At 49.4% G+C, this 20,458-nt stretch overlaps 1 protein-coding gene across 5 annotated transcripts in view; it reads left to right on the top strand.

Annotated features, from left to right (window-relative positions):
- The first annotated feature begins 1,162 nt into the window (after nt 1–1,162).
- Nucleotides 1,163–20,458, top strand: part of LOC120947521 (uncharacterized) — a 30,908-nt gene continuing 11,612 nt past the window's right edge. Inside the window, exons 1-3 of one of the 5 annotated variants that reach the window (XM_049610472.1) lie at nt 1,163–1,492; nt 17,158–17,490; nt 17,551–19,151. The gene's annotated coding sequence lies outside the window, so the exon portion shown is untranslated. The other 4 variants (XM_040362923.2, XM_040362905.2, XM_040362931.2 and 1 more) reach the window with 4 other exon arrangements.

The following is a 20,458-nucleotide window of genomic DNA, read 5'->3' as shown; positions in this document are numbered from 1 at the left end:
TGTGCAGCTCTAAAGTGCCTAGTGATATTTTCGAAATTCATTTTTGTTCATGAACAGTTGTTAAACCTATATTTATTGATTAAAAAAATATTTTACTAACGATTAATCAATTTATTCAAGATGGATTAATCATAAAACTAATAAAAAAAACTAGTAATAAAATAATTTTTGTTTGAAAATGACATTTCTTGGACCATTATCCGTGCAAATCGATTAACCGGCAACCGTCCGGTCCCGAGCTGCCCGGATAATCGACGTTCTACTGTATTTATCTGGCCAATCGATTCATATTGCAACTATTTGGATGATTTTTAGAGTTTAACGTTTATGATAAAATTGACGTCCGACGTTATCTGCCTTTCCCATAAAAAATTGACAGCACATCCGATAAAATCACTTCCACTTGTACAGGCACGACCCTGAGTAGAAGTTAATAGTTTCTGGTTAAAATATTACTAATTTTTGTGTAATTTTGCTTGAAGTGATAGATTTTCGATAGGTAACAGGATTATTTGATATAATTATGTTTGAATAAAATTGTATAAAATATATATAATTCAAACAAAAGGAAATATTTTGCATTACGTTGCAAATCAGCACAATTTGTTCATAAAACTGTCAAGCTTATAAAACTGCGTATTTTCAAATTCGCATTTAAAGGCCCTATTAAGCTGGAAATACACAAACCGATAATTTCGCGGCACAATGGCATCGCCCGGATACTTGAATAAAACGCATAATGAGTCAATTTAGACATTTTATCACAAATTCCTATTTTTTTAACTTACTATATATTATGTTTTAACAAATCCTAGCCAGTTTTTATGAACTTTGTGTCGTTCCTATGAGAATATTTGAAATGTGACATGAATTATAGCGTATTTTGTTAAAACAAAATGCTCTGGCAACCGTTATTTCAAATATCCTCCTCAGCACGCAATGTCATCTATGTATTGAACTGTCAATTCTCAACAGCACGGATAAACGGACAGCTGGATAAAAGGTACCCGCACAAACGGCGCTCCACTGTAATTAATAAAATGTAAAACAACCGGTTGCAAATGCAAGCGTAAAATCACAGCAAGCACTGTCTAGCGTCTGTCTTTTTCGTTGTGCCAAAAGCCCGACCGTCCATCACTTCACCGTGCGCGACGTATGTACCAACCTGCCAGTAACGGATGGGCCATTCCACAACGCATGACGTACGGTACCGCGTACGGAACAAGCGAGAAAGGAACAGTCCGAAAATGAAAAGCGTGTCGAGCATCTCGCTGCAGTAGCGCTCCGGTAGGACACGGACATCCCTGCGTATATGTGTGTAGTTGTCTCTGTGTGTGCGTTTGTGTGGTTGCAAAATTGAGAAGAAGCAGCAGCCTCAGCCTCAATGCAGCGCGTGTGCAGCACCTCTCTGTTCCGCCCATAGTGCGGCCGTGAATTCACTACGTTGCAGAAGCATGAAGCAGCCGTGTGAGGAGTCTGCGTGAAAGAAGATGTAAGTGCTTGCTGGTGTAGTATCATTTATGTTGTTGCTGTTAGTTCGTTGTGCTGCTGTTGTTGTTGTTGACTTTAGTGAAATGCGCTAAGAGTGCTTTATGTGTGTACGTGTGGTCCGGTTCGGCCAGTCGGAGGCGAAGGTAAAACGGGGAGGAAAAAAAACGGAAAAGGAAAAAGAAACGAACACCATTTTTTATTCTGCCTCGCGCAAGAAGGCTAGAAGAGGGCTCGCACACACCCGCTCAAGGTGCCAGCGAAGCCTGTTTCTTTTTGTTTTTTTTTTCTTCTCTGTGTATGAGTGTGTGTAGGCTACTTTCGTCTTTTTCTACGTTTGCCTCTTTCTCTCTCTCTCTCTCTCACTCGCTCTCATTAAAGTGTGTAAGTAAAGGAAAAGTGCATGCTAAATCGTTCGATCAGCGTTCCCATCGCATCTGCTTTAATCCATGCGTGTGTGCGTGTTCGTGACTTTGTAACATGGCTGTATGTGTGTGATGTAAGTGTGCATGCACTCGCCTTGCACCGTGCCTGTGTGTGTGTGTGTGTGTGCGTGTATGTATGTGTCACAAACTGAGCTCTGAGGGCTATTGTTTTCCTTTCGCTAGCCAACTGTCGATGATGATCGCGTTTGAGCGAAACAAAAAAAAAAAAAGAAAATGAAAAGAAAACCAAGCAGCTCAAGAAGCGCACCACAAACCCTTGTCTCTGTGTATGAGTGCGTGTGTGTGTGTGTGCGCGCAAGCCACAAATGCTGAAACAAAATGCCACCTGAACTTTCCTGCGCTGGAACGTCTTTCAAACACGCGCATACACGCACACACACCACGTTGCAGTCGAGCTTTTCGTAAGGGAATACAGTCTCCATCACCTTCGCCACCGCCGCCACCGACCGTCCCCCTCATTCACACACATACACGATCAACTATTCGTTCCGCTTCCCACTAGTGATGGGCCGGTGCGCAGCAAAAAGCGCAACAGAGGAACCGAATCCGAATGCTCCGCTGTTCCGGAACTGCTTCCGATCGTCGCCGAAGGCTTTGTTGGGTTAGGGGGGGGGGGGGGGGGGGGTGTGGATTCAAGGGGTGGAAGGATCACATCTGATTATTAATAGAGACTTTGCGACCAGTGTTGCAAAACGTCAATGTCATATAAAAAATCAAAGTGAAACAAAATCCATGTCAGCGTCACGTACTCAATTGTGATAATCAAATTGCAAACTCGATTGGTGTGACCAATGCATGCTTTGTGACATTTTTGCGATCAACGCTTGGTCAGCCACTATGTCATGACTTTTTTTTACTGTGATCAGTTCGGCAAAATGTCACTGAATTAGTCATGACAAATTCCAGCTGAAACAAAATCATTTCAGCGTCACAAGCTCTACGCGTGATGATTTGTGGTGAGACTCAAACAGTTGTTGCGACCATCACATGCTTGTTGGTGACATTGTGTGCAACCAGCTCTTGGTCAGTCACTTGGTTGCGACGCCAAGTATGTCCCAACAATGGTGTGATTATCACCGATAGAAAATGTCGTGATCAAGTTAGCGTTGGGTGCAAAATGTCACCAAGCATGTGATTGATACACCAACTGGTTGAGTCTCACCTCTGATCTTCTCAGTTGTGTACGTGAGATTAATTGAGCTTCGTTTCAGTGGTGAGTATTTGTGGCTGAAACAGTGGCATTTAGCAGCACTGTTCATAGCTCGAAAAAAGTCATGATTATGCTTGCACCGGCATTAAGCTCAGCTTTTGTCGGTCAGTGTATCGCGTTGGACTCAAGCATTCGAAAATCTGCTCACTTGCTCATTTGGAGCATTCGATCATGCGCCTCTGTTTCGCTCAGGGAACCGTTGATCCGGTTCATTCCAAAAACTACAGATCCGGATCATTGGAACGAATCCGGATCTGATCTTACATCTCTAAGTCGGAACTGGCCTGTCGGTTGCTTGCAATGAAAAGAAACGAACCTCTGTGTTACCCGCTGCGTTCGTCCATCGCCACTTTACCACACAGACACACACGCGCTTGGGAATGTGATGCGGTATAGCGGATCGGCAAGAGACCACCCCACTAGAACGGCCACCCACAAGCCAGACCTGTTCCCCCTTTTCTCCCCCGCTCCTCGAATCTGTCAGACCATTCCCACTGGATTCGAAGGATTGTTTTTTTTTTTCTCTTCTATTCTCCTTTCTTTTATTTTTGGTTTCTACCAGCACCATGCACCGGAAATTTGTTGGTGCAGCGCGTGCGTCTCGCGTGCCTTTGACTAGCGACGACACGAAGCGCCGCCAAAGCGGGAAGTTGGGGAACGGTATGTCCTTTTCGGTGTGCTTCCCGACTTGCCAAAAAATAATTAAAAATGCGCGCACGTGTCTTAATCATCGTTTGCTTGCTTTTTTCTTTCTTTCTCCACATTTTATTGAAGGAAGACACATACACACACACACACACTTAACACAGCACGCAGACACCGATGTTCACCGTCCACCCACTTTGTTGAGGATGGGAGAACGGGGAGGGGATCATGTTTGCTGAAAGCCGCCCGCAAGTGCGCGCGGAATGGAGGAAAAAAGGAAATGTTGTTTTGCGCACAGGAAAGTGCACCCTTCATTGGGTAGCGGAAGGAGGTAGAGTGGGAAAAGGGAAATTGAATTACGAGCTACTCCGACCCCTCCACTCCTCCTACAGCTGGAAAAAACGATCCTCTACACCCGCACAAAGCGACGAGATTGTTTGTAATATGCGCGTGCGCACACGCGCGCACATGGTTTAGGCGAAATGTGGTCGTTTGATGGGGAAGGGGGGGGGGAGGGAGTTGGGAAGCGACAGACACTGTTCGAGTGAAAGATTCCGTTTTCATTTCTTTCTGTCTTTCTTTCTTTTCCCCTGTTTTTTTTTTTTTTGTTTTTGCAATGCACAACAACGCATTCCGTTCCGTTCCGTCGTCCCCTCTTGCGGTTCCTCGTGTCCCGTGTTGGTTTATGGTTAGGGGTAGGAAAGGGTGAGGGAATTTTTGTCTGCACCCTTGCTTGGAGGGGGGAGCTCGGCCGACACTGTTTTTTTTTGCATGCGGGCCCCTCCCGCGGGGAAACGAAATTAACGCACGTGCGTGAAGCCGAAAGATGGACCAGACCAGACTGGCACATTGTTCGGGTCTTGCAACGCACGTGAAGGTTTTTGGGTATGTTTTTCTCCCACCGCTTCTTCTCTTTCTTCCACCAGCTACTGGGAAACGTGTGCAATGAAGAAACGAAGGGAAACAAAACAAAAAAACACGCGTGCACGATGCAACTGTCCAGGCGAATGGTGCGTCCAAAGGATTTGTATGCACGATCAGGGGAACAGGGATGCTGTGAGGCAGCAAATAGTGTGAGGCGATGATGCTCGGTGGGTGTCCGCGCTGCTATCATCGTACCACACACATCTTACACACCCATACAATTATCCTTTGCCATCAATTCTGCTTGCATTTGCAGGTCGTTCGTTTGTTCCTGGAGATAGTTTCTAGCAATTGTCAAGCTCAAGACGAAACATGCCCCTAAGTGCAATGCCTTGCGATAAACGGGAAGGCGGGGCAAAATGACACTTTTAGGGATTTGGCATCTGTATCCCAGCGGATTCTTCACTCTACGTTGATTTTTTTTGACGGCAATCGATGCTTCATCATCTTGAACGAGGAATACAATTAGAAGTAGACTTATTTGGAACAACTATAAATGTAGAAAATGGAATTTAAACGTCAACATCTAAAGTCGTGAAAATGTATTGTGTGGGATGAAGTGGTTGACTCCAACCAACTCCAATCCATTCCGATCGACTCTGGACGACTCCGAATGGCTCAAACTCCAGTCGACTCCTGCCGACTCTGAACGACTTCGACTCCGGACGACTCCGCACAACTCCGCACAACTCCGGACGACCCCAGACTCCAATTCCAAACGACTTCGGGCGACTCGGGATGACTCGGTAAGACTCTGGTCAACTCTGGACTAGTGATACTAGTGGACTAATAAAATTGACAAAAATCTGGAGTCGCCTCCGATCCAACTTCGATAATTTCGGCACCAAATCCGGAAGGTAGGTCCGCCCAGCATTATCCGGAGTTGTTCGGAATCGTCTGGAGCCGCCTGGAATCGCCGAGAGGGGTTCGGAGTTGCCTGGAGTAGGAATCGTCCAAGGTCGCCCGGAGTCGTTCGAAGTCACCCGGGGTTCGTTCTGATTCGTCCGGAGTTGTCCGGAGTCTTTCGGAGACGTGCGGAGTTGTCCGAAGTCGTCCGGACTCGCCTGGAGTTGGAGTCGTCCGGTGTCGTTCTGATTCGTCCGAAGTCGTCCGGTGTTGTTCTGAGTCGTCCGGAGTCGCCCTGAGTCGTCCGGAGTCGCCATGAGTCGTCCGGTCGACCCTGGACGATTGTGAATGACTCCGACTCCGGACGACTCCGACTCTGAACGACTCCAAGCGACACCGAGCGACTCTGGACGACTCCGAATGGCTCAAACTCCAGTCGACTCCTGCCGACTCTGAACGACTTCGACTCCGGACGAAACCGGACTACAATTCCAAACGACTTCGGGCGACTCGGGATGACTCGGGAAGACTCCGGAGGACTCTGGTCGACTCTGGACTAGTGATACTAGTGGACTAATAAAATTGACAAAAATCTGGAGTCGCCTCCGATCCAACTTCGATAATTTCGGCACCAAATCCGGAAGGTAGGTCCGCCCAGCATTATCCGGAGTTGTTCGGAATCCTCTGGAGCCGCCTGGAATTGCCGAGAGGAGTTCGGAGTTGCCTGGAGTAGGAATCGTCCAAGGTCGCCCGGAGTCGTTCGAAGTCACCCGGGGTTCGTTCTGATTCATCCGGAGTTGTCCGGAGTCTTTCGGAGACGTGCGGAGTTGTCCGAAGTCGTCCGGACTCGCCTGGAGTTGGAGTCGTCCGGTGTCGTTCTGATTCGTCCGAAGTCGTCCGGTGTTGTTCTGAGTCGTCCGGAGTCGCCCTGAGTCGTCCGGAGTCGCCATGAGTCGTCCGGTCGACCCTGGACGATTGTGAATGACTCCGACTCCGGACGACTCCGACTCTGAACGACTCCGAGCGACACCGAGCGACTCTGGACGACTCCGAATGGCTCAAACTCCAGTCGACTCCTGCCGACTCTGAACGACTTCGACTCCGGACGAAACCGGACTACAATTCCAAACGACTTCGGGCGACTCGGGATGACTCGGGAAGACTCCGGAGGACTCTGGTCGACTCTGGACTAGTGATACTAGTGGACTAGTAAAGTTGACAAAAATCTGGAGTCGCCTCCGATCCAACTTCGATAATTTCGGCACCAAATCCGGAAGGTAGGTCCGCCCAGCATTATCCGGAGTTGTTCGGAATCCTCTGGAGCCGCCTGGAATTGCCGAGAGGAGTTCGGAGTTGCCTGGAGTCGGAATCGTCCAGAGTCGCCCGGAGTCGTTCGAAGTCGCCCGGAGTTCGTTCTGATTCGTCCGGAGTTGTCCGGAGTCTCCTGGAGACGTGCTGAGTTGTCCGAAGTCGTCCGGTGTTGTCCTGAGTCGTCCGGAGTCGCCCTGAGTCGTCCGGAGTCGCCCTGAGTCGTCCGGTCGACCCTGGACGATTGTGAATGACTCTGACTCCGGACGACTCCGACTCCGAACGACTCCGAGCGACTCCGAACACGACTCTGGACAACTATAATTCTTAGGTGCATCAAACATTTGTAGTCAATGTGTTCCAATCATTAAAACTTTAAATGTGCTAATTTGCCAATAATGCAGGTGACCATGTAGCAGCGCAGTTCCTTATTAGTATTTTTTCTCAAGCTTTTTAACCTAATCGCGCCTCACAGAGACAGCGTCATCGTTTTTTGTGGTCTTTAAGTGAGTGCAACATGCACCGTAGGGCTTGCCTAAGTCTATAGCCCGTTCGGAGCAAAAAAAGGTGTGAAAGAGCAACTGTAAGCGAATGTGGGGTGGTAGAAAAACGAGCAAAATCACACACACACACACACAGACAAACACACGACAGGTTGAAAAGGGTTGGGGCGGGTTTGTTTTTGTTTCTGTAGCGTGCGTTTTTTTTTTTTACTGTGCGCGATTTGATGCGAACCTGCTGCAGCAGAGTTCTTGGGTGGAGAGAGGGCGACGTGCGCATCTCTGTGCCACGCACGCAATGATCGCGTGCGCTGCGTGTGTCTTGCGCGGTGCTGAAAATGCACTTTAAACTCTATTTTAAAAAAATAAGAAAAGGGGTGTAGAGGAGGAGGGTATACACAGACTCATATGTTTTGGAGAGTGAGAAGCAAATTGCTCTTTTTTTTATTCTTTAGGCATTTTTAGCCAAATAAAGCTTGCCTCATTGTCGTGTTAAATAATGTCGAACCCTTTAAATTGAAGAAGGGATCTCGTTTTCTTCTCTGTATTTTCACATTTTTTTATATTAATTAATTAATAAAGTCTTAACGGGTTGAGCCGAAAAAGGCTTTCAAGGGATTGCTGGAGATCGCCTCCCCAAGATGAGAGAGAGATTTGATCCCACGACCTGTCGGTTAGATGGACCGTGTGCAAAACCACTGCACCATGCGAGCGCCTACCAATCGAGCGTATTATAGTCAGCAAGGTTCAGCCTCGTCCAGCAGCCGTCCGTTGTGTGCGAAACAACCAAAACTTTCCCTGCTCTAGGGGCGAGTGTGTGTGTGTGTGTGTGGTTTATTTTGGGGACGGTGTAAAGCGTTCTTGCCGATAGCAACGAAGCTAGCAAAGCGTTCTGAACCACCCCAGTTACTAGTTAAACACCCAGTAATCGACCTAAAGATAAATAGAGATAGAGAGAGATAGAAGGAGAGAGAAGGTTAGAAAGACAGAGAGAAAAAAGGCAAGCAGCTACCATGGCAATGGAGGAGCATCCGACTAGTGCAATGATGGACTCCTGTGCATTAGGCAAAGATGGTTAGCCTTCCAACACACACACACACACAGGGGCCAAAAAGCATTTTTTGCGCCTGGAGGCTGACCAAGGGGAGTCGCTGACGACCCAGTGGCGCGCGCGTGTAGATGTGTGCTGTTGTTGGCGTTGGAGTCTCTGTAGCGCTCTGTGCGGTGTGTGTATGGTGGTACTGGTGGCAAAACTCGCACGGCGGTGGCGCAACCGTGGGAAACCAAAAACTCACCGCGCACCTCCACGACCTCGGGGAGGCCCACACGCGGGGCCTATGGGAACGACGGGCGGTTTTTCTCTTTCGTTGTTTTTTCCTCACCACTTTTTTGTTGTTGTTGTTGTTTTGGGCAATCGCGGTCGTTATATACGGTGGCGACTGCGCGGCGGGTCGTAAAGCGAAGCCGCGCAGGGCAATGGTTTAAAAGATGCCTTTTTTTTGGGTGGCAAGGGGGGGGGGGGGAGGTTTACTGTCTAAAGCCTCACACGAACACACTAACCAGGGCGCAAGAAGGGTGGCTAACGAACGTCGGACGATAGCCAAAAGACGCAAGCGATTTTATGCCCTCCCCCCCTCCCCCATGTTCCATCCCCCACCCATCCTCTTCGCTCGTGTCTCTTTCTCTCTCTCTCTCTTTCTTACTGGTTCGTGTATGTGTGTGTGTGTGTGGAAGTGGGAGGCTTGGGCGCACTGCGGGATGACCTGTTGATATGCCGTCGTGAGAAGCAGCGGCAAAAGCATAACACAGCGGCGGCACAACACACACACACACAACACAAGACCCACAGAGGGAAAAAGGCAATTGGATGATGGTGTGTAATTTGCGGCGGGCCTTAACCCAAAAGGCGCTGCAGCAGTCCACACATCACCACCAACCGCCAACCACCGACCAGTGATGCATTTATCCCCTCTCGGTTAGGTTGCGATGATGCGGGTGGATGAAAGGGAAATCTTTTTCTCCCCCCCCTGCTGCGTTGAACCTGCCGGTCGGTGCGGACTTCCCGAGGTAGAAACGGGCGGAAGGAATCGGAAATGGGAACCGGCCACGGGACGGAAGACAATTGTGTGTGTGTGTGTGTGTGTGTGTATTCGTGGGTTTTGCTTCAAATTTTATTTTCGGTTAATTTGTGTGTTAACAGCGCACATTGCGGCGCTGGCGGCAGCGACTTTAAGGATGCGGGGATGCTGAAGCTGAAGCGGAGCTTGCCCACCACACTCCTCTCAACCGGAGCAACTCGTGGTGCGGTTCTGCTTGCGTTTGTTTTACCGCCTCATTACTCGACTGCCTATTTTTCACCCATTTTTGCTTTTTTTTTTGTTTTTTGTTATAATCGCCTCTCTGTCTATTTTTGGGAAGATTTTTCTCCTAATTTTTCTCACCAAAAAGGGAAACACACACACACACACACACGCTGGTTTTGTACATGTTTTGGGTCTTTCTTCGGTTGTTTTTTCTTTGTGCTTTACTTTCTCCTCGCATCACGTACAACCGCTGTGCTGACGGGACGGGTCCCTTGCTCTGCTTGTTGCCATAATGCTCTTAGGCTCGGGGTTTTTGCTTCTCTTGTTCATTTGTCTTTTCCTCTCCTTGTCTCTTGGTTACTTGCCCTTCTCTGCTTGCGGAGGGGGGCTTTTTTTTTGGTACGATCGATGTGGGTGAAAGAGGGTGAAAAGTCACATTCTGAAAATTGACTTCAATGTTTGGCAAATGACCTTAGAACTCGGTACAGGTTCATAAGTAATGCCAGGCCTTTCAAATTACACACTTGTTGACTTCAAACAACACGTTTTTCTTCTGCTGCTGCTGCAAGGAGACAGGTTGTACTCTCCCGTATGACATTTCTATCGTTTTCAGTACCGATCTGTTCTCAAGATTCGTGCGAAACCCCGCGCTTTACACCTGTCATAACAATAGACATTTTTCTTCTTATTATTATTATGCGGTTGGTAGGATTGTGACCTCCTATACATTCCGTATCACGAATTGTACATTGTGTACATGTGTGTTTTACGTTGTCTAAAGGTACTTGGTTGATGACATCTGCCACGAGAAAAGCGTTACGTCAATAATGCGTGTGACAGCTTTCAAAATGCTGCCAGCTGTTTGGGATCGTCTGGAGTCATCCGAAGTCGTCTCGAGTCACCTGGAGTCGTCTGAAGCCGTCCGGAATCTTCTGGAGTCGTGCAGAATCTTCAGGAGCTGATCGGAGTCGGAGTTGCCCGGAGTCTGTCGGATTCGGAGTTATCTTGAGTCTGTCGGAGTGGGAGTTATCCGTAGTCATCCCAAGTCGTCCGGAGTCATTTGGAGTCGTCTGAAGCCGCCCGGGGTCGTCCGGAAGCCGAAGCTATCCGGAGTAGTCCGGAGTTTGCCGGAATCATTCGGAGTTTTCAGAGTCGTCCGAAGTCATCTGGAGCCTTCCGGAATCGTCTGAAGTCGTGCAGAGTCTTCAAGAGCTGATCAGAGTCGGAGTTGCCCGGAGTCTGTCGGATTCGGAGTTATCTTGAGTCTGTCGGAGTGGGAGTTATCCGTAGTCATCCCAAGTCGTCCGGAGTCATTTGGAGTCGTCTGAAGCCGCCTGGGGTCGTCCGGAAGCCGGAGCTATCCGGAGTGGTCCGGAGTTTGCCGGAATCATTCGGAGTTTTCAGAGTCGTCCGAAGTCATCTGGAGCCTTCCGGAATCGTCTGAAGTCGTGCAGAGTCTTCAAGAGCTGATCAGAGTCGGAGTTGCCCGGAGTCTGTCGGATTCGGAGTTATCTTGAGTCTGTCGGAGTGGGAGTTATCCGTAGTCATCCCAAGTCGTCCGGAAGCCGATCGGAGTCGAAGTTGCCTGGAGTCTGTCGGAGTTGGAATTATCTGGAGTCATCCGAAGTTATCTGGAGTCATCTTAAGCCGCCCAGAGTCATCGAGAATCATTCCAAGACGGCAGGTGCAATGTTTATTCTGGTCAGGCATTTTATCTGCAACACCAACTCCGACTTCCACTGACCCCGGATCGATCCAAACCACTATTCCGAGAAAGAAAAGACCGTTGAAGAAGTGCACGAGCAAAGCGAAACACTTCAACTTCGCCTATTCCGGACGACTCCGAGTGACTCCGACACCGGGTGGAACAAGTGATCCCGATTCCGACACCAGCAGTAGCCGTGTCTTGAGTACACCACTAGTGTGCAGGGGTTTTTGGGACATTGCTCTGAAACTTTACGCAAATTTTGACACCTGTCAGAGGTTCGTCACCTACTGTCATAACTGAAGTCTCTTTTCTTCATAATGCCACAGTACCCAGGGTTACCATTCCAGATTCTCTCTTTCTTTCTCTCTCTCACTCTCTCTCTCTCTCTCTCGCCCTCTCTCTCTCGCTCTCTCTCTTTCTCTTTCTCTCGCTCTCTCTTTCTTTCTCTTAGTCTCTTTCCTTCTTTCTCAGTGCAGCAGCATCTCAGCGTGTTCCGGTGTGCCTGTGTGGTCCAAAGCTCGAGCTCCGAATATAGAAAATATTGTTAATTGCATTGTGTGTTTCCCAGCGGCAGCAGCGGATGTTTCGTTTTTTTCCACTGCTGCTCCCCTTTTACCTTCCTTAGCTGTAGCGTGCTGCTTCCCACCTTGCGCACCCGGGGTTTTTGAGCCACAGTTGCCACGGTCAGGAAGCTGAACGCCAAAAATTTCATCCCACCTTCAACTCGAATCATCTTTTTTCACCCCCCCCCTTCCCCCTCCCCCTAGAAACAGGCCTGGGAGGAGGGCTCGGGCGGCAAAAGGCTGCTTTTAAACTTATCGGGGCAGGCCCCGCTAGTTAGCGTAATTAGGTTGATTGTGATCGATTTGGCGGTGGTGGCATTCCCCTTGCTTTGAGGCGTGGGGGAGTTTGCTTTTCATTTTTCCCGATTCATCTTCTACCTTCTTCGCGTCGGCTCTACACACTCCTCGCCTCGGTGTGTGTAAGGCCGTGCAACAATTCCGAAACGATGCCGCGCCTTTGTCGAAGTAGTTTGCTTTCGTCCAGGTTGCGCGCACCAGCATTTTCACATAATGCTTTATTGTTTGGAGTTTGTGGGAGGGCGGGTGTCGGGGGAGTAGGAGGGGAGGAGGGGGAGGGGAGGGGGTGAGGGGTGTAGCCGTAACAGCACCAGCCAGAACCAGCAGCAAAATTCGCCAGATAGTATCTCCTCGCGCCACGAACGCAACACGCCCCACACTCCTTCCCACCACTTTCGGTGGAGAGTTTATTCACTTGCCTGTTTTCTGTTTTATTTTTAGTTTTCTCGCGCATTCACAGACACACACACACACTCTCCCTGTTCCCAAGAGATCATCCCAATACCCTTCCTCCGTTTTTTTTTTTATATGCTGCAAGAACAAGCGATATGGCGGATGGGAAAGGAAGAGGAAAGCTGGTGAGAAGTTATGGAGGATCCAGCTTTTTCCATTTTTTTGTTGTTGTTGCTCCAAGTTTCTCCGAGCTCCCTCCCTCCCTGGTAAGGGCTGAGAAAGGGGGTTGTTGGAGAAGGCACAGTGGGAAGGGTTTGTGTTGATTTGCTTTAGGGCGTTAAGCTTTGGAACCCCTTTGTTCTGCTGTTGTTGTTGTTGTTGAAAAAGCTTCGCAACTGCAACCTCCACCGAGTGACTTCAAACGTTCTCTTTTTTCTCTCTCTCTCTCTCTCTCTCTCTCTCTTTTCTCTCTTTCTCTCATCGTTTTATTACACGTTGCGAGCGTTGCGGGATCTTGCTTCCCACTCAACGCAATACTCCCTCGCAACTTCACCCTTCGCGACTTCGTGCTCCCCCAACACGCCCCAGTTGATCGTGTCTCGCTCCTGCACCTACACTGGTGTGCGCAGTGTTTCTGTTTTTCGGGCTTACCAACCTCCCGTCCTTCATCCACACTCCAAAACCTAACCCCACCCACACCCCGATTTGCCTCCTTCCCTCCCGGGCACAGCTCCTCGCGGTCGGGTTTGGTTGTCTGATGCGTGCCGCTTACTTCCCATTCCCGCCCGCCCTCCTCCTTCCCCCCCTTCTTCAAACCCTTCAAAAAACCACCCTCGCCCCCCCCCCCCTCACCAAACGCACACGGTGTGTGGCATGGTGGTGATGGTACTGTTGGCGAGGGGGTTCGTCGTCTTGTTTAATTTCCTCTTTTTTTTCTCTTCGGTCAGTTCTTTCGGTTTTGTGGTGCGTTTCTTTCTTTAATTTCAATATATCCATTCTCTCTCTCTCTCTCTCTCTCTCTCTCTTCTTCCCTTTTCTACTGCTTCGATCTCCCCCCCCCCCGCTTCCCCTCCCACATTGGTTTGTTTCAGTTTCTGGTCTCTTTTTTTATGTTTTAGTTGCCATCCTCTGTTTCTTCTGTTTTTCGGACCGATTTTTCGGGTCTCACGTTTTCGTACGCGCGCTTTGATCTTACTGTTTTTTTTTCTGTATGTGTGTGTGTGTGTTTTCATTTTAATATTACTTTTTCCTTCCTTTTTCATCTCTTTTGCCCTTTTTGGTTGTTGTTATTGTTGTTGTTTTGTTTTGTGTGCCTTTTTTGGGGGTTTTTCGGTAATGTTTTTAACGCGCTACCTTTAACGTGCTGCTGCTGCTAGCGAGTCTTCTTGTTTTTCGTTCTGCTTTTGCTACTCGGATGCCAGCTTTTATTTCCTTATTTTGTTTCCCTTTTTTCTATTTTTTTTTTTTGGTTGCTTCTCGCATTTTGCGTTATATTCATTCGTTCTGTTTCCCTTCCTTCCCTTCCGTTTGTTTTCCCCCTTTTCTTTCTTTCTCTTTTCTTTCCCCCACACACGCATGCACACACACACACACACAACTGTGCGCATCCCATTACGCTCTTCGCCCTTCTTCGCCGCTGACGGCGGCGGCGGCGGACCAACGACCGTGAATGGACCACCAGAGGAGGTCTTAAACCAGCCCCGGGGATAATACCGTGCCGTGAGTAGAGGGCAAACCTAGCGACGAGAAGAAGAGCGAACACACAGAGAAAGAGAGAGAGAGAGAGAGAGAGAGAGAAAGGTACAGTAAAGTATCGGTCCCGAAACACGACGCTCCCTGCGGTGCTGTGTGTGTGTGTGTGTGTGTGTGAGGGCGAACGGAACAAGGAAGCGAAGGGCGCAGCGGAAAAGGAACGGAAGAGAACGGGGCGGGTGTGGGACCATGCTGTTGCGGATCGCGGTCGGATGCACAGGATGGGCGCAGCACGGCAGGTTCATGCCAACGGTTAAGGTAGCTGAGCCGGCAGTCCGTTGTTCTAGTTCGTGAGCGGGCAGTGGAGTGGAGTGGTGTGCATGGTTTGATTTAAAGACAGCAGCACTGCACAGCGGCCAACCGGGTCTCTCATAAAGCCGACATTTTTGGCCAGTGCAGAGTGTCGTGTGTGTGTGTGTGTGGGTGAGGAAGGAACAAAACAGGGGCATCTCTCTCGCTCTCGGGGTAGGTTACTGGCAAGGAACCCAAGAACCCCTGGCTCAAGGAGGAATCGAACCACCAACACACACACATCGACAATGAGGTAAAAGGCTGGATTGTGGGTTGCAGTTCGTAGCGGAGGGTTTCAAGAAAGGCACAATGTGTGTGTGTGTGTGTGTGTGTGTGTGTGTGTGTGTGTGTGTGTGTGTGTGTGTGGCGATGTGTATTACGTATGTGGGAAGAAGCCCGAGCCATTCGAGAGGGGCAATGCCTCACGTACGGGGAAGAAAACTCCCGGAACAACGATCTCCGCGACATGCATGTAGTGTAGTTTGGGAAAAGGAAGAGAATTCTCCCCTTCTCTTCAAAGAGAGAGAGAGTAAGAGAGAGATCAAGAGAGAGCGAGAGAGAGAGAGAGAGCGAGACTCGGATTCGCCAAGGCACGAAAAATATAGCGCAAAACACGGCTTCTTGCTGTGGAAGTAAACGAACTGTTCCACCAGGCGTATGTGGCTGTGTGTGGTGTGTGTGGGCCCCAAAAAGGAAAATATTTCAAGCAATGGAAAGAGAGAGAAAGAGAGAGAGAGAGCGACAATTCTTCCGACTTTGTGTGGTGGGAAAGCGTCGAGAAGCGCGCGGCGGGAGTGCATTTTATGGGACACTGGGGCCTTTTTTGTTGTTGTTGTTGGGGCGGAAGGAGAAGAAGGAGCGCTCGAGATTACCGATCCGTCAACCCGCCTCACCCTCCCCCCCCAGAAGCGTAGGATCGTCGTTGGGGCGTACACGACGGTCTCATCATCGCCGTCATCACCAAAAAAAACCCAACCCCCTCGCCGGGGAAGAGTGGCACAGACAGCGAGAGCGAGAGAGAGGGAGGGAGGCAAACGGTAAGGCGAAAGGAAGGGGCAGCGAGCGAGAAATTGGCAGCAGCAGCAGCAAAGCGGAAGAAAACAGAAGAGCCAGAGGTCTGTTGGCTGTCTGTATGTGTGCGATGCGAAAAGGCGAGAGGAAGCGAGAAACCCGAAACCGAAGTGGGTAGTTGGGAAAGGGAGACAGCAAACAATAACAACAACAACAGCAACAACAACAAAAACCGACAAGAAGGCAAGGGGAATCCACACCGGTCCTGGACCAGTCCGGCCCGGCCCTGGACGGGGGAACGCTAAGCGCGCGAGAGTGGCTGAGAGTGAGCGTTCGGGCTGACAGTTTTGGCAGCATTAGTAGTGCCGGAGCGACCGAACCTGCAACAATTCAATTCGCCCGTGCAGGCAAGGCCCGTCGACAGACCCCGCTCACCACTGCAAAACGACCGAGTTGTTTGCTGGCGCAGCACACGCAAAAATACACACGCCAGTAAACAGTGGAGCTGGCCGCGAGCGTAAGCGACGAACCCTTCCGCTCGGGTCGTCGAGAATTTTTTTTTTTTGAGCCGCTGTGCAGTGTAGCTTTTGTTGTTGTTGTTGTGCTATTAGTTTGTCTGTCTGTTTCTGTGTCGTCGCGATGTGCAGTGGAATCTGTGGTGCGTGAAGGCGGCGTTCAAACGCCGCACAGCCGAACGCGTAGTGACAATCGGTGGGTTAATACAGAGAGAGAGAGAGAAAGAGAGAGGAAGAGAGAGGAAGAGAGAGTGAGAGGGGGCATGGAAAAGAAACAAACGTAACTGAAAGTGTAACACACACACAAATCTTGTGTATCGTCATCTTCAAAGTGACCCACACACACACACACACCCAATTCCACCACAAAGGGGGGGAGTGAGCCAGAGAGCCATTTTTGTTTTGGTTGGGGGAGGAGAATGGAAACAGGAGGGTGGGAGGAGTGGGGTTTCGCTTCTTTCGTTCTGTCCGGCGAAGGCGCCAAGGGTCCATCTTTGCCTTTTTTTTCATTGCTGCACCTCCCCCTCGCCTCCTACCCCACCCCCTCCCTCCTCCTCCCCACGCTTTGTGCGTTCCCACGGTGAATAATACACCGTAAGCCGGGACCACGAACGACGCCTGCCAGTATCTCATCCTGCACCGGTTCCCCGTGCTTGCAGCTTTTCCCTAAACGACTTGGTGTGTGTGTGCGGTTGGGAAGCGACGAACCCCAAAAAAAAAAAAAAATAATAATAATAAAATTATAGTAGTAAAAAAAAAATCAATCGTAACAAAAAAATCTACGCGTATGTGTGTGTGGCGGTGGTGTTAGGAGCGATTGCCCACCCGTATGGGCACAATTTTTGGATGTTTTTTGACAGAAAAAAAGTTTATAATAATTTATGCTTCTTCTTCTTCTTCTTCTTTCTTTTCATCCTACGACGTGTGTTTGTGTGTGTGTGTGTGTGCCGGTTGCAGTGATTCCGTCAGTGCGTGAAGGATAGCACCGCACCCCACGACGGTGGGTGGCCGGTAGTGGTGGAGGAGGAAACAAGGGTTTGTCAAACCCCGCCTCCCCTCTCTTCCCTCCCCCCCCCCCCCTCGTTGTCTCGTTTGTTTGCTACAACCGCAAAAGGGGGACAGCCGGCGGTAGCAAAACAACAACAACAACAACAACAACCCAGAAAGAAAGAAAAACGCAAAGTGAAGCACGAACGCCGCTCGCGCACGCTGCAAGGGAGGAGGAGGGCCAACCCCGAAAGGACCGAGCACCGGAGCCCCCGAAACAAGATGAAAATACAGCACCAGCGGGTACGGTTTACGAGCAGCGTATTGTACGATCACAACTTTCACGACATTCAACACCAGCAGCAGCAGACGCGCAAGCAGACGGACGCGAGCAGCCACGACGGAGACTGCGACGAGCAGCAGCAGCAGCAGCAGCAGCAGGAACAGCGCCACCGTTGTTGTCGTCGTCGTCGCTGCAGCGCGTTGCAGCAGCAGCGGCAGCAGCTGCCGGTTGCGAACCGCCGTCGCCCGGGTCCGTTCACCACCACCATCACCGCGTCCGGTGCACCGGCGAGCGGCCATCATTGAACGCACCGAACACACAGGCGCGCGCTCGCGAGACGCAACACAGCTGGCGCTGTGGCTGACTGAAGGGGGAAGAGCGTATTTTCTTCCTGTGTGTGTTTTTTTTCTTCTCTCAGTCTCTCTCTCTCTCACTGTGGTCGGTGGGTGAACCCGCCGGATCCTGTCCCCTGAAATTCCCTGCCCACGCACACGTGGTGGTGACGCTTAGTGCGAATTGAAGGCGAGAAAAATGACTCTGCCCGAGACAGTTTTATTGTGCGCGGTACGAGAGCAGCATCAGTGTAGCGACCGTGCAGGCATCTAATATCCGTGAAAAAGAAGAAGAAGAAGAAGAAGAAGAAGAAGAAAATCAAAGGAAAACCCCTAATCCTTGGTTCTTTTTTTGTTTGGTTAAAAGTGAACTGTTGTGTGTCTCTGTGCCGCGTGTCCTGTTTGGCGGCATCACAAGTGTGCCCTGGGGAGGGGGAAGCCTCAAGCTAGCAAAAGAAGCAGCAGGTGTGTGTTTGTGTGTGTGTGTGCATCTCTCTCTCTCTCTCTCTCTCTCAGTGTGTGTTTTGCGTGCATTTGCACCAGGTGGCAGTGTCATATCGCCGACAGGCTGAGCGGCTGACGCGTGCCGCGTCTCTTTGGCGTCGCGTGCGTCATCGCCGTGTGCGCGCGTGCTGTTGGTGGTGTGCCGCGTCCCCGCCGCCAGGTGTGTGCTTCTTGTTGCATCAATTCAACCTCTCCCAATCAAACAGCAGCAGCCGCAGCAGCAGCAGCCGTCGTCAGCAGAGACCTCCTTACCGTGTGTGTTTTGTGCTTGTGCCTTACCTTTAACACTGTGTGGCCTTTTCCGTCGAGCCGCAGGAGGAGTAGAAGGAGGAGGTGCCTTTAAAACCCCTCTCCACACTGCAGCAGAGGTTCGAAACATCTGCGCCCGATCGTGTGTGTGTGTGTGTGTGTGTGCTTTCGACAGAAGAAAAAAGGAAGGGAAGAGAAGAAGAAGAAGAAAAAAACAGTGAGTGAAAACAGACACCCGCAAACCCGCAAACCGCCGGCCGCTCTAATCCCCGCACTGTCGCAAGGGAGCAGGACCCGAAGGCGTTTGTTCTCTACTCGATCAACCTGAAAAAGAAAACGCAAGAGAAAAAAAATTCTACTCCAATAACTCAATCGACCGAAGCAGCAGCAGCAGCAAAAAAAAAACACGGTGGCACGCTTGCCTCCTGCCACATCAATCAACAGGTGCAGCGTGTGTGTGTGTGTGTGTGGTGCTTCCTTGCGCACAAAAAAAAACACACACCGACACACGCACTTACGGCAGGAGGATCTAATATTGCGAGACGTTAGACATTCCGAAACCAGCAACAGTCGTCGCCTTTACACGTTCGAGCGAGGTAAGCGGTTTGGGTTGGTGGGCAGGAGGGAGAAGGGAACCGGGTTTACGGTAGCGCACCGGAGCCGGCACGATCTCTGACCCCTCCCCAGATGGTGTGTGCCTTTATTTTACTTCATTTTTTGCACAATCAAATTACCTTCTTTGGCGAGGTTTTTAAGGCACGTCAGCCGTCGCCATGAGTTTTAGGGATGCACAAAAGTGTACCATCAAAGGACATGTGCAGAAAGCGGAGGGCAGCCCATATGTCATCCAGGCATTATGGCAAGAATTAATCCAGACGGTTAGCTCCATTTATTGGTGATTGGTGGCACAAGCTGTCTTTTTATGTTGTTTTTTCTGCAGCTTTTGCTGTTAAGGGTTACGAGCGTAATCAACAAAACCATGCTGAGCTGTCTCTAAATCCTAGGAGGCATCCTAGGAGGGATTTGAGTCTTTGAATTTCAAAGCTTTTCAGGATCCGGATGTTCGAATTCCAGTTAGTCTCATTTCAATCCCAATTAAATCGAAAACGCAATCGTATCTCAAACCTAATCCCGATCGAATTCGCAATGGAATCTTCATTTCAAGAGATCCGATCCGGTTCCAATCCGTCAAGTTGGACTGCCGATCCGATTGGAATATTTCTAGTGACTGAATCTTCGAGTCTTCCAAATCTTGTCGTGATTCGGAAGTTCAACGAAGCCTTAATCTAGACCAGATATGTCAAACATACGGCCCGCGAAGGCTCTCAATCCGGCCCGCGAAGTACTTTGGGAATAACTGTTATTTGAATGAAGCAGAAATAGATTGTAAATTTTAAAATAAGAAACACGGGTGTATTAATGGCTATCCACTGAGGAAGAAGGTTTCAACATTCAGTATTAATAGTTCGATTATCGAAGAGTGAAGTAAGTTACACTTAATTACTTGTTCGGGAAGGTATTCGCGAGGATGGCATGTAGCAAGTGTTTTAGTAGTTTTTTTCCAGAGAGCACTCTTAAGTCTGTTTGATAGTCCATCAATATTTTCACCCATTTTCCGACATTCAGTTCGGAAAGTTCGGAAATCAAGTATTGGAATACCACTTTCTTCACTTTATTGATGAGGATACTTTTTAGATATGGTTCTGCAAAAATCAGGTCGTTATATTTAAAAACCATGAAAAACCAAGCACTCAAAAAGGGTAAGAACTGTATGAGGTCAACTGTATGCTGGTAGTCCCTTTTGCTCAACAAAATGGCCACATATCTAGCCAATATTTGTGCGATGTAGTGATAAATTTTGATTTATCGTTATCAGTCATTGCCGTTGTCAAAATGCAGCATT

This window comes from Anopheles coluzzii, chromosome X (genome assembly GCF_943734685.1).
Source record: "Anopheles coluzzii chromosome X, AcolN3, whole genome shotgun sequence".
NCBI classification, from domain to species: domain Eukaryota; kingdom Metazoa; phylum Arthropoda; class Insecta; order Diptera; family Culicidae; genus Anopheles; species Anopheles coluzzii.
The sequence above is the reverse complement of the archived record's forward strand: the minus strand, read 5'-3'. Positions and strand labels throughout refer to the sequence as shown.